At 28.0% G+C, this 12,370-nt stretch overlaps 1 protein-coding gene across 1 annotated transcript in view; it reads right to left on the bottom strand.

The window, feature by feature from the left end:
- Positions 1-12,370, bottom strand: part of LOC142345783 (ubiquitin-conjugating enzyme E2 A) — a 177,287-nt gene that overhangs the window by 43,780 nt on the left and 121,137 nt on the right. The gene's annotated exons all lie outside the window — the stretch shown is intronic.

Below are 12,370 nucleotides of genomic sequence, written 5' to 3'. Positions count from 1 at the left end.
TGAATCCTTTACACTTCTTTCAAAGCAAGTTCTTGCGTGATGAAGAAAAGATAATGAAAAGTGTAAGTAAACCAACATTTAAGAATATAACTAGATATAGAGATTATAGACAAATTGAATATAAAGAAAAAAATAGAATATGATTCTCCAGTATATGTAGGTGTTACTATCTTAGAATTAAGTAAATTACACATGTATGATGTATTCTATTATATTCTACAACCATCTCTCAAAGATCTACAACTCCATTATATGGATACAGACAGTTTCGTATTCAGTTATAGTGAGGGTAAAGTTAGTGATGAGCATATGGACTTATCTAATTTAGAAGTACCTATAAAAACTAATAATAAAGTTCCTGGCAAGTTTAAGCACGAGCTGGGAAGTAGGATTATTGAGGAATTTATAGCATTGTACCCCAAAACATGTAGCTTCAAAAATTATCCCAAAAACACTAAAGAAAAAGGAATAAAGAAGCATAATAATGCTAGGCACATAGATTATTATGATGCATTAATGAATAATACACAGAGAACAGTAGATGAATGTAGAATACAAAAAGTTGGCGATAACATGACAACAACAAAAACAAGTAAGATAAGTCTAAACACATTTGATGATAAAAGACTTTTTGTAAATAATATTAAAAGCTATCTTCATGATGAGAATCTATATCTATTCAAAAGAGATTTAATAAAAATGATCCACAAAGCATCATTAGATGGAGACAAAGACCTACTGGTTAATAATATTCTAGAACTAACCATTAATGATGACAGAAAGTTAATTGAAGTTGCTACTATATTATATAACGAGCTTTGCTAAATTTTATAGCAAATAATTATAGACCTAATTCATTCATTACATCCATATGGTTGGTAGTTAGTATATTACAAATCATTATCTGAGCCACATATTTTTCCATAGTGTCTCCCATGATTGTATTCTTATGTAGTGTAGCTCCAGCTATTATATTTTTATTATATTCTAGAAATTTTTTTATCTTCCCAGCCCCATCTACATATTTAGAATAAGTTGAAGTTATTAAATCATCATGATTTGGTTCCTTAATATGATCAATAAACTCGTCTATAGTATTACAACGTCTTTTACAAGCTAAACATCTTTTTAGATTAAGAGAGAAGCTGTTTTCATTATCCATGATCACTTTGAACCAACTAAAGCATCTATTGGTAGTTATATAGATTTACCTCCAGATCTCAAAAACTCTAAATCAATATTAAATATACGTAGTTATAAATACAATTGCTTACAACTAACTATAACTGCTTGGCTACATCCCGCCCCACACCATGCAACTCGAGAAAGTAAATATGTAGATAAACTAATTGAACCAGGACAACAACATGAAGATGATTTTGCTTATATAATAAGAATACAGAAATTGTATAATATTATTATTTGGGTATACACACCATGTGGTAATGGTAAAGTAGAATTGTTTAAACAAGTGAATGATTTTAATAAAGATAGAAAAGATGTAAGAATACTAGTTTGGAGTAATGGTCAAATAGAACACTGCGCCCTAATAAAAAATATAGAAACCCTGTTAGAACGACCAAATAAAAATAACATAAAATATTATTATTGCAATAGGTGTACCTATTGGTTTAACTCAAAAATTAAATATGATAAACACGAATGCAGCAACTCATTCAAACCAGAGATTGTTTGTCCTAAGAAAAAACATATTACTTTTATAAATGAACACAAACGTCAGAATATAAAAAATATTATAACTGCCGATATAGAATGTTGCATTACCGATGTCACAACTAATGACTGTAAACATGTAATAGCTGAACTTATTCCAATAGCTGTGGGTTACACCTGGCAAGGTAACTTCAAACACTACTTCGGTCTAGGCTGCATCAAAAGATTTGCTAGAGATCTATTAGAAATAGAAACTGAGAATAACTTCAAGCTCAACAAACAAATGATATTCACAGAAGAAGATAAATTATATCATGAAACTAATAACACTTGTCATATCTGCAGTAAAACATGTATTAATAAAGTAAGAGATCATTGTCATGAAACTGGTAAATATAGAGGACCAGCATTTAAAATATGTAATCTAAGATACAAACAACAAAACTTCATTCCAGTAATATTACATAATGGCTCTGGCTATGACTTCAACCTACTATACAGTCAACTCTTTAAACAGAATAATGATAAAAGAAAAGTAGATAACATACCACTAGCTGCTGGTAAATCTAAGATGTTTAGCATTGGTTGTCTCAAATTCTTAGACAGTTATAACTTTTTAGCTATGCCTCTAGATCAAATGGCAAAGTTATACGGATGTAAAACTAAAACATTATATCCATAAGAATACTTTGGTTTAAAGTCGTATAGTAGCAAAGCTACCTACCAAGAAGCTATAGGTAATCTAAAAATACAAGACTTCAAATCCTCACTACATAATTAATTACCAGCACAAGAAGAAGTAGATAACTTTAATAATGAAAACAGTCATAAAACTGGAAAATATCTAACTCTAGAGTATTTACAGAATGATGTGGAAATATTAGACTATTGCATGAATGAATATGTTAAACTAAGCATGAAAGAATTCAAGCTCAATCCCCTACACTATGTAAATCTCCCAGGTTATAGTTTCGATTGTTGGTTAATGTCAAGCGGTGTAACATTAGATACATTACAAGATAAACAAATGCTAGATGATTTTGTTGGAGCAAAGATAGGTGGTATATGTGGAATAATGGGAGATAGATATATAAAAATTAGTAATACTAATACTATTGCTAATATTAATGATAATACTAATACTAATACTAATACTTATACTAATACTAGTACTAATACTAATACCAATACTAATGATAAAGTTATTAATAGAAATATATGATACATAGGCGCAAACAACCTATATGGTTATGCAATGATGCAAAAATTACCTTATAAGGATTTTGAGTTTATTACTACTACTACTACTCTTGATACAATATTGAATACTCCAGATGATAGTGATCATGGTTACTATATAGTTTGTGATATTGATTATACTAATGAATGAAAAGAGAGAACAGAACAGTTAGCACTAATGCCTAATAAGAGAAAGATAAATGATAATTAATTGGGATACCGACAAAGAGAGAAAACTAAAGCAAGATCAGAGAAATTAATCTAAGACCAAAACAACAAAACAGAATATATGGTTCATTATAGGATGTTAAAGTTCTATGTTAATATGGGAGTAAAAGTAACAAAAAGACATAGAGTAATTTAATTTAAACAAGATTATATATGTAGCGATTATATTCAAAACAATACAAATAAAAGAGCAACAGCTAAAACTGAAGCAGAAAAGGATGTAAGGAAATTAATGAATAACTCATTATGTGGAAGAATGTGCATGAATCCTTTACACTTCTTTCAAAGCAAGTTCTTGCGTGATGAAGAAAAGATAATGAAAAGTGTAAGTAAACCAACATTTAAGAATATAACTAGATATAGAGATTATAGCCAAATTGAATATAAAGAAAAAAATAGAATATGATTCTCCAGTATATGTAGGTGTTACTATCTTAGAATTAAGTAAATTACACATGTATGATGTATTCTATAATATTCTACAACCATCTCTCAAAGATCTACAACTCCATTATATGGATACAGACAGTTTCGTATTAAGTTATAGTGAGGGTAAAGTTAGTGATGAGCATATGGACTTATCTAATTTAGAAGTACCTATAAAAACTAATAATAAAGTTCCTGGCAAGTTTAAGCACGAGCTGGGAAGTAGGATTATTGAGGAATTTATAGCATTGTACCCCAAAACATGTAGCTTCAAAAATTATCCCAAAAACACTAAAGAAAAAGGAATAAAGAAGCATAATAATGCTAGGCACATAGATTATTATGATGCATTAATGAATAATACACAGAGAACAGTAGATGAATGTAGAATACAAAAAGTTGGCGATAACATGACAACAACAAAAACAAGTAAGATAAGTCTAAACACATTTGATGATAAAAGACTTTTTGTAAATAATATTAAAAGCTATCTTCATGATGAGAATCTATATCTATTCAAAAGAGATTTAATAAAAATGATCCACAAAGCATCATTAGATGGAGACAAAGACCTACTGGTTAATAATATTCTAGAACTAACCATTAATGATGATAGAAAGTTAATTGAAGTTGCTACTATATTATATAACGAGCTTTGCTAAATTTTATAGCAAATAATTATAGACCTAATTCATTCATTACATCCATATGGTTGGTAGTTAGTATATTATAAATCATTATCTGAGCCACATATTTTTCCATAGTGTCTCCCATGATTGTATTCTTATGTAGTGTAGCTCCAGCTATTATATTTTTATTATATTCTAGAAATTTTTTTTATCTACCCAGCCCCATCTACATATTTAGAATAAGTTGAAGTTATTAAATCATCATGATTTGGTTCCTTAATATGATCAATAAACTCGTCTATAGTATTACAACGTCTTTTACAAGCTAAACATCTTTTTAGATTAAGAGAGAAGCTGTTTTCATTATCCATGTTTTTACTCTTATTATAATTTTTCAATTCATATAAAATGACTAAACTAGATAGACTTATAGAATTAAACAATCTAGAAAAACAAAACAGAAGAAATAGACTAGAAGATAATTTAAAACAACAAGAATATTATGGTGAAATAGAAGAGTTATTCGATCCTTTAACTAAAACTTTAAATGAAAACACTGAACGGAATCTAGCATTAGGTGAACAAACCTTAAGAGCAATAGATTGGCAAAATCAAGAGATAGATAAACAAACTAAGATGATCGAGCAAGCTGGTTCCCAGTTTAATGAAACTGCTTTGCAGATGAGTGAAACCGCTTCTCGGGTTCATGAAACTGCTTCCAAGATTGGTGAAGCAGTAAAGGGGACTCAAGATATAGCACCAGTTTATGTTGATACAAAAACAGTCAAACTTCTTCATGACATGGGGGCTCAAACTAATCCTCAATTAAAATTAGAACTCGTAGATTTATTTAGTAGGAGATATAAAATGAATGGTGTTGATATAACTCTAGAGCAGGGTGCATTTTTAGTTAGGGATAATGTATATGAGTTTTCAGAAGGATTTACTGATTTTCTTACTAAATCAAATGTAACATATGATGATAAGGTTGAGGAAGATGAAAACAAAATTAAAAGGTTTTTAAAGAATATTATATTTGATGTAGGAAAAGGGGATAAGAAAAGTGCTAGATATAGAACAATAAAACGTATAATGGAGGTAAGAGATGATATATTTGGCAGGGGATTAAATAGCAACCCAAATAATTTAGTAGAAAGACTAGAATTATTAATACTAGAAACAAAAGCTGGTCATGATGGATTACATGATGAAATGCTAGATATATCTAAGCAACTATTATCTATGAATATTATTAATCAGGAACAATTAGATAATTTTATTTTTAACTATGGTAAATGAGCGAAGCTATCAGGGAACCTGCTTGGCTAGCCACAAGCAGAGCTTGTTCGCAGATGACTATGTCCATAAATAAAACGATAGAAAAACAATAACAACAACTAGCTAAAGAAGTATTCAGTCCTCAAATAACAAAGTTTAAAAGACAAAGAATAATACCACTATATAAAGATGAAGCATGGTCAGATGATTTAAGTGATAAGTCATCTCTAAGTAAATACAAAAATAATTATAAGTTTATATTAACAGTTATAGATATATTCACAAAATATGCATGGGCTATTCCATTAAAGAATAAATCTGGTTTATCTATAGCTAATGGTTTTAAAATAGTATTAAGTGAACATCCAAAAGGTGGCTCTGAACCTAGAAAACCAGAAAAGTTATGCGTAGATAGAGGTAGTGAGTTTTACAAAAAAACATTTAAATCTTTACTTAAAGAATATGGAACAGAAATGTACTCTACTTATAGTGATTTAAAGGCTGCGTTTATAGAGAGATTTAATAGAACATTATTACATTTAATTAATAAACCAATGTTCATCAATGGCGATGGTAATTGGGTAAATATAATTAATGATGCTGTTGTAACATGTAACAATAACATTCACTCAACAATTAATATGACACCAGTTGACGCTTCTAATAATCCTGATAATGTTAAATACACTTTTAGTTTTAAGAATATTAAACCTAAACTTAACGTTGGTGATTATGTTAGAAATGTAGATAAACGTAATATCTTCTCTAAAGGTTACACTTCTAATTGGAATAGAGAATTGTTTAAAGTTAATGAAGTTCTAAAAACACAACCACCAACTTATAAAATAGGAGATATTAATGGTGAGATAATAGAAGGTAAATATTACGAACAGGAATTATTAAAATCTGAGTTTGATTTTGAATCTAATAATAAAGTTTTAGAATCACTAAATATATTTCTTAAAATAAATAATGACAAGAAATAGATTCAATCAAGCTAAACATAAATCAACATCAACATCAACAAACAATTTAACACTAAGTAAGGCTCGTGGGTTATTCCTAGAAGATAATGATGATATTGATTTGAAGGATACCTATAAAATTACAAATGTTCATCCTCCTAGAGATGAAAAAGATGTTGTTAATAAGAGTATTGTGCCAATAACTTATTATCCTCTTCTAATAAAATAGACATTTTAAGTAGAAACATAACTGAACTAAGAAAAGGTGACTTTGATAAAATTACAACTAAAACCTTACAACTAAATGAAACACAAGTTAATGAAGAACTAATTAATGAGTTTATTGAATCAACAAATGAAGTCAGAAATACAGTTAAGTTTTGTAATAAAGTTGCTGCAGATACTATCTCTAAATATAATCAATTAAAGCAAGAATTTGATAAAAATAAATTTAATCAGAATATAACTAACATACACTTAGATGAAATGCTTACTAACGGTTTGAGAGAAATGAAAAAATACAATAAATCTCTTAGAGGTGTTATAGTACAATATATAATTGCTATACTTTTACAAAGTAAGTTACTTGATAATAAAGAGAAAGACAGTCTAGAGATGCATTATAGTTTTAATCAAGAAGATTTAATGAAAGAAATAGAAAGAATTTTTACTAATGAAAATAAGCAAAGCAATGACCAATCCAACAGCACCGGGTGCGAGATTACTATATCCAGATTTGTCATCAGTATCAGAAAGATTGATAAACGAAAAGATTCAAGCTAATAATAAATTTAACAACAATATTAGCATTATAAAAGATATTAGAAATTTTTATGAAACTGAAGTTAATAACTATAATAAGAAGTTAAGTAGATATAAAAAATATATTAACATAGCTGAGATAACAGAAATAGTATTATCATCTATAGCAACCACTGCAACAACAACATCAGTTTCATTAACAGGTATAGGATTAGCTTATTCTATACCACCAGCTTTTGCTACAGCAGCAGTTTGTGGATCATTATCAAAACCAATTAATACTAAAATTAGAAATAAAATTATGAAGTTTTCACAAATGTATATTTTAAGTAAACAGTTTAGTGATAAGTTTTATAAACTATATACTAAATCAATGAATGATAATAAAATAGATAATGATGAGTATAATGAATTTGTTAAGTTATATGAGGATTATAAGAAGAATAAGAACAACAAGCTGAGTATTTTTTTAGATTAAAGATATAAGTGCTTAGTAATAACAATTTTTTTAGTAATAATAATATCAGTATTAATATTTATCCGCGAAGCGGTTACACCGATCGATAAATATATAATCATAATCTTAGTTATAATCGTAATCATAAACATAATGTAATCATAATATAATCATAATCAGAATCATAATCATAAACATAATATAATCATAATTAAAATCAAATAATTATCTTTTCTTTGTACCTAAGTATAACCCTCTTCCTTTTTGTACTACTTTTATACCTTCACCAGTAGTTGCAAATTTAATTAAATCAGGTGTGGCTGATAAAGCAGCTCTAGGGTTTCTAGATGCAGCTGCACTTCCTATTTTACTTGCTATTTCTAATGGTCTTACTGGATTATTAGCTACTTTCTTTCCAAAGTTAACTGTAGCCCTACCAACACTTTTAAAGAAATCTTCAAGTCCTTCTGCTTCTATTGTTGTATCAGATACTGTCATTGATTTATTCCCTCTACATAAAACACAATTACCTTTTAACATCTTAGTTCCTTTTGAAGTAATAGCTCCTCTTATATAAACAGTACCACTATAATGTCTACCTCCAACACAATATGAATTAGTTTTGAACTTATTTAAAAGACTCATTTCTATATATAAAAAATTATGGAAGTCAAAAAGTATAATCTCTTTGTTATTATTAAGCCTAAACCCAAGCCTAGGCCTAAGCCCAAGGTTAGACTTAAGCCTAAGATTAAGCTTGAAGCAGGAGGCTTAGCTCTAGAGAATAAAAAGAAATTAGATATTATCTATGCTAAAGGTTTTGTTAATACTAATAAGAAATAGTTGGGTATTAACAAGAGTAACAATTAGAGCTGACTAGCTATAAGTATAAGTATAAGTATATGGTTATGTATAAGTAAAAGTATATAATTATATTAATAACTATATTATACTATAACTATAAATTATCGCTAGATTTATATCTAAAATTATAACTATCGCTAGAGTTATATCTTTGACTTAAATTATAACTATGATATAATATCAAACATCTTATTACCATCACTATTAACACTAATAACCTTTCTAGTTAATACTAATGCATGACATATTACATCAGCAACTGCAGCACTAAATTTAAAATTAAGTTGTATTGGTTGTGGACCTATATGATCCCTTTGATATCTAGTATCAAATACATATATTCTATAACTACTCTTGAATGTTCTGTGATTTATAAATGGTTTTATATTATGTGGTAGCCCATTATAATCTTTATTAAAGCTAACAATCTCTTTAAAAGCCTCATTAAAATTATTGGTACTATAATTAATATTCATTCTATCCTCGGGATAAAACTCACTACCAATCTTACAATAACATTCAGTAACTTCCATTACATCAAATGTACTTGCATCATGAGTTTGTTCATTAACATTATTATTTTCAAAACCAACTACTATATATTGCGGTATTTCCATACCACTTTCCATACCAAGATCAAACAAGAAGTTAGTAGCATTGGGTACATTCTTATAAAATGTCTTTCATAATAACTAAAGGTACACAGCATGATATATATCTAATTTCTATATTACCATCATTGGCAACTGCACCAGGATTAGCATTAACTCTATATAGAGCTCTATCATTATTATTCCTTTTTAATATTAGTTTAAATCCTAAACCATATATAATCTTTTCTAAATCATTTACGAAACCAAATAGTTCACTCATCTTAATCATCATATACATATGACCTCGTTGTGCAGCAATATGGTCACCTTTAAGTTGACTATCTCTATTGCCTTGATTTCTAACAAAACCACTCTCATATTCATCACCAATACTAGTTAATAACTTATATATCAATAGATTACGATGAAAATGAAATCGATGAAAACGATGAAATCTATATATTCAATAGTCCTACCACCACTAATTTCAAGCTTAATTGAACTAAACAATGCCATCATACCATAATTAACTAATCTGATATTAGCATCATTAGCAAATACACCACCAGCATCATCTGATACAACAAACTTTATCTCTAGATATGAATCATGTATATTTAAATGGTTTTCTTCTCTATTGAGTATGATATTAATATTGGTATTAACCGTATTCATTGTTGCTAGATTATTAGGTTTATATTTTATAATCTTACTTTTATGTATATCATTATTATAACCATAAGTTGTATCCAAATTAAAATCCATTTTTATTAGACAAAAAAATGACAGACAACTTGATTTTATATGAACTACAAAATACACACGAAGCTTTAACTAAAACTAAAGAAGAGTACACACTTAACTTTAGAATGATGAAACTAACAGAAAAGTTTAACTTTAGTGAACCTATACTTAATACAACAAAATTAGGTTTAATTAGATTATCTGTTTATAATTCGGTGTTTAATGTGAATAGGAGAAATAATCAATTCTTATATGCTAGTACTGTTATAGAATATGATGAAGCTTTACTTCGGGCTCTTACCTGTGACCCTAACCTTAACCCTATATCTACCTCAAGCTTAAACATTACATCTATACTTAATTATAATTTTAAAGGAATCCCGTTGCTATATTCAACTATTACACCGGGAGCATATGAGTTAACTGACATAGCAGAATTAATAAAAGAAGAAACTGATGGTAATGTTATAATAGAACCTGATAAGAATACGATGAATTGTTTAATGGAAATAAAACAAGGAGCACTCAGCTTTGATATAGAAAACTCACTAGCCTCATTACTAGGATTTAGAAGAATAATTTATAAAAAAGCTAGATATAAATCTCAGAAAATTATTGATATTATAGGTTTAAATACTATTAACATTCATTGTAATGTGATATCTGGAGCTAAAGATAATGGTAAAGATACAGATACACTATATACTTTTAATCTAACTGAACCACCAGGTTACTTGATAAATATTATACCAACTAATATCTTGTATCAAAATGTAAGTAAAGATAGAATAGAGTATATAGAATTTCATATTAAAGATGAGCATTGAAGACCTATAGACTTTAATGGTGATGTATTAAGTTTTACTTTACATTTGATTTAGACTTATACTTATACTTACACTTAGACTTATCTGTGAAGCAGGTTCCCTGATACTTATACTTATACTTATCTGTGAAGCAGGTTCCCGATACTTATACTTATACTTATACTTAGACTTGTACTTAGACTTACACTTATCTGCGAAGGAGGTTGCCTGATACTTAAACTTAAACTAAACTTTAAAACTCTCCGATTCCAATTAATTCTTAGTTTACCATTAATTTTTTTATTTTTAGTTATATCAATGACAATATAAATATAAGGCTCTTTCCATACCTTATTACATATATTAGCAAAATCATTATAACTAAGTTCAACATTATTAAAGAAATCTTGATATATAGATAAGAGGACTTTACCTCTCTGTTAAAATAAAATAAATAGATTACAGTTCTCTCTAACACTCTGCCTATCCAGAGAGAACAGGTTTTGATTAAGATATATCATATTACAGTTATTATGTCTACCTCTACAAAAGTATTCTTTAATAACTGATTCTTTGGCTCTAACATCATCAAATATCATTATTTTCTTTAAGTCTTTGGGTAGTTTATCAGGAGATGGTAAATCTTTTATATCTTTAATAAATTCAACATCTGCTTTTGGGTTTATTCTTTCTATACCATGGTACTGAACACCAGTAGGTCCAATGATGTATAGCTTATCAAAGTATATACTAGCTAGAATTAGTTTTTTCAATAAGAATGTCTTACCACATTCACTAGGACCAGATATTATACATCTAACTTTATCTGGGAATGCGGCTTCAGTAATTATATCATCATCATTTAACCATGAATACAGATCATCATTTATGTTTACAGATATCGGTGAATTTGCAAAACAACTCTGTTGAACCGCTTCACGGATATTATTAGTAGGACTATTACTAATGATATTACTATTGCTATTCCTATTAGATTTACTCCTTTGATATTTTTCATCAAATAGATATATAAAATTATCTCTATCATTATCATTATCATTATCATTATCATTATCATTATCATTATCATTATCATTATCATTATCATTATCATTATCATTATCATTATCATTATCATTATCATTATCATTATCATTATCATTATCATTATCATTATCATTATCATTATCATTATCATTATCATTATCATTATCATTATCATTATCATTATCATTATCATTATCAATGACATCATCCTTATCATTAACATTATCATTATCATTATCCTTATCTTTATCACCACCTCTGCTACAACTTAAACAAGAACACTCATGATATATTCCTGGATATTTACATTGATCAACTAGAATATTCAAAGCACTTTTAATTCTAAATCCTCTATCAATAAGATAGATCATATATAAACAATAAGCCCCACAATAAGATTCATCATATTGTTGTATTCTCTCATTAGAGCCTAGATCAACATATTCTTCTAAAAATAAAGGTGGAGTTTCTACACCAAAACTATCAAAGTAATATGTTGGACCACCTTCTCTTCTTATAACTAAAACCCAATGTGTACCTTCAGTTGGATGTAGATTTAAAATAATGTTATAGTTAGGTTCACTTACCATTTCTGGTTTATCATCTCTCATTACAATCTCAATTGGTGTTAGACATATATCTTTACCTATATCTTTTA

The sequence above is a fragment of the Convolutriloba macropyga genome, chromosome 9 (genome assembly GCF_964194025.1).
Source record: "Convolutriloba macropyga chromosome 9, txConMacr16.3, whole genome shotgun sequence".
Lineage (NCBI taxonomy): Eukaryota > Metazoa > Xenacoelomorpha > Acoela > Convolutidae > Convolutriloba > Convolutriloba macropyga.
Note: the sequence above shows the minus strand (reverse complement) of the source record. Positions and strands in the feature narration are given on the sequence as shown.